The sequence below is a fragment of the Notamacropus eugenii genome, chromosome 5 (genome assembly GCF_028372415.1).
Source record: "Notamacropus eugenii isolate mMacEug1 chromosome 5, mMacEug1.pri_v2, whole genome shotgun sequence".
NCBI lineage: Eukaryota > Metazoa > Chordata > Mammalia > Diprotodontia > Macropodidae > Notamacropus > Notamacropus eugenii.
Window position 1 is genome coordinate 56,771,388 of NC_092876.1, and position 3,449 is coordinate 56,774,836.

Sequence of the window (3,449 nt, forward strand, 5' to 3'; positions counted from 1 at the left end):
AACTGGCTTTGGGATCTTCAGAGGAACTGCATTTGTAAAAGTTACAAAGCACCAAGGAATGGAAAGAGCATTGAGAAGTCCTCTACTAAGATTGTGGTTTTTGAGCTAGAAAGAGCCTTGAATAGTTATTTAAATAGTCAATTAATATTTATTAAGCATCTCCTATGTGCTAGACCCTGTGCTAAGCACCTGGGATACAAAAAAGGCAAAAGACAAGTCTCTGTCCTTAAGGAGCTCTAATGGGGGAGACAATACATTAAAAAAAAAAACAAATCCACACAGCTGAAAGAGGGAATAGAGGAGAGGGTGGGAGAAAGGGGGACAGATACATGGGGTATGGTGGAGTCCTGTAACCAAGTGGGAAATGATGAGCTGTCCATACTGGGGTCCTGCCTTAAATGGAGGATTTGAGAGGAACTTTCAGAACTACAGAGAAGGAAACAGAGGTTCAGAATAGTTAAAGTATTTGCCTCAGATCACACAGGGAATAAATGCCAGAGTTGTGATTTGAACCTAGTTCCTTTAACACCTGAGGATTTTAATGATAATGTATGACCCTGGACAAGTCACTTAACCTCCTTCTGCCTCAGTTTCTTGATTGTAAAATGGGGATAATAATAGCACCAACTTCTCAGGGATTTTGTGGTGATCAAATGACATATTTGTGAAGTGCTTCGACCAGCGTTTAGAACCGTGACTGTTGCCCTTAATACTCCAAGAGACCTAAAAATGATATCACTATGTTGGGGTCAAGGTACGGTGTGTCCATCTATGGCTGATTATTAGACTCATACAAGTTCAGACTCTACCGCAGGTCAGGCACAAATAGTCCACATGAACATTTGGAGTGGAGATGTCTCTAAATTTATGCATTTCCCAATTCTTGAGCTATTGTGATTCTGCTTTGCTCATAGAGCACAGTTCTTTGATGAGGGCGCCCATGTGGGGCGGTCCTTTGCCAATGTCTCCCATGTCTCACAGTCTATTCCAAAGTTCTTCAGAGAGACCTTGAGAGTGTCCTTGTATGTGAACACCTTCCTTGCTAGAATTCTCCATGAAATAGTCTTTTAGGCAAATGTGTTTGGCATTTAAACAAGATGGCCAGTCCATGTTGTTCTGCAGTAGAGTTTGAATGCTTGGCATTCTAGTTTGAGTGAGGACTTCAGTGTCTGATACCTTATCCTGCCAGGTGATCTTCAGAATCTTCCTAGGACAATTCAAATGGAAGCGATTCAGTTTCCTGGCATGGCACTGGTATAGACTGTCCAGGTTTCCCAGGTATACAACAATGAGGTCAGCACAATGGCTCTGTAGACCTTCAGTTTGGTAGTCAGTCTAATACCTCTTCTCTTCTACACTTTCCTTCAGAGTCTCCCAAAAACTGAACTAGTTCTGACAATGTGTGTATCAGCCTCATCATCCATGTATACATCCCTGGGAAGTATACTGCCAAGATAAGCGAACTTATCCGTAGCATTTAATATAATATTTCTCCATTTGCCATAACATGGATGATGTGGTGCTGGCTGTGGTGCTGGTGGAGAACTTGTGTTAATTGTCAGGCCAAAATTTATGTAAATGCTAATTCTCTTACCTATTAGCAAGTATTTATCAGAAACTTAATATGTGCCAGGAAATGAGGTAAGGGCTGGGGATACAAAGAGAAAAATTAAACAGTCTTTGTTTTCAAAGAGTTTACATTCCAATGGAGGATACTTTATCTATAACTACATCTATATCTATAATATTGTATATTGTATATATATATATATATATATGCAAATATGTATGTATATAACCTCCCCTACATCCTCCGTATATGTATATATACTATATACAAAATTAATCCAAGGTAGTTAGAGAAGGAAGGGTAGCTAGGTAGCACCAGGCCTGGAGTCAAGAAGATCTAAGTTCATATCTGACCACTTGCTAGATGTGTATCCCTGGACAAGTCATTTAACCTTGTTTGCCTGGTTCTTCATCTGTGAAATAAATGGGAGAAGGAAATGGCTAACCATATCTCTGCCAAGAAAACTCCAAATGGGGTCACGAAGAGTTGGATATGACTAAAACAAGTAAAAAAAACATGTCACTAAAAGGAAGATTACTGTTAACCCTTCCCTAGTGATCTAGGATAGACCAGATGAAGAAAGTGGTACTGGAGCTGAGACTTGAAGGAAATCAGAGATTCCAAGAAGCCTCCACGAGGAAGAAGGGTGCTCCAGGCATGAAGAATAGCCAGTTTAAAAATCAAAAAGGTGAGAGAGTCACATATTTGGAAGAATAAATTGGCCCTGCCTGGCTGGATCATATCAGGGGGATAATGTGTCTCCAGTCAATGGGAATCTATTTTCACCCCCAGTTCTTTGCTACCATAAAATTGCTACTATGAATATCTTGGTGTGTATGGGATCTTCTTTTCTGTGTCTCTACTTTTGGGAAGGAGTATATACTTAGCAACGACATCTTTGAGTCAGAGGGTTTAGAAGGTTCAGTTACTTAAAAAAAATCACAATTCTACATTGCTTTCCAGAATGATTGGACCATAGCAAATAGCTTCTATTCCACTGTGGGTCAAGGATGGCAGGATACAATAGGTAAACACATACACACACATACATACATATACATGCATTCATCTACCTACACATATACAGATATACATATATATATACACACAAATATGTAGATGTCTGTATATATATATATGTACATAAGTGTGTATATGTATGTGTATACAACTATAAGTAACACGATGAGCTTCCCTAGTCCCTAGAAGGAGCCAAGCTTCTTGCTTTACAACCAGACCACACATACAGCAAGGCCAAGTCCACGTTAGCACACATCCTTAAGAGAACAGAAGAAGCTTAGCCCATTTTGCAGCCAAAGAAATGACAAAAGAAAGCTGAAAGGACTTTTAGAGTCCAAATAAGGATCAGAAGTTGATTCCTAGAATCGAAGATGTTGTTCTCAGAGCAAAAGTGTCAGAGGCAGCAAGTCATAATAGGCAGACTGTTGGGCTTGGAAGCAGGCAGTCATGGAGTGGTGGCAGTGATGGCGTTGTTTGCTAAATGGGGATAATGGTACCTGTCCCAAAGAGCTATTCTTGGACCAAAGCAATAACTAGCATTCCTGTTACTTGGACTGAACAGGATAAACATTGTCTGAAAGTTCCCATGCAATACCCATGGGGAGATAAGAGTTTTTGGGGTGAGACTCAGGGACAGGACAAACTGAGTGGGTGAGGGAATAATGTGCTACATGGGACAATCTAGAGTCAAAGTAACAGAGCTCAAATTCCTCCTCTCATGCTTATTACCCAGGGGATTTTGCCAGTCAGTCAATAAGCATTTATTAATTGTTTACTTTGTTCCAGGCATTGTGCTAAGTGTTGATGATACAAAAAAAGAGAATCAAAGAGTCTAATAATGGAGTCACTGTTCAAACGA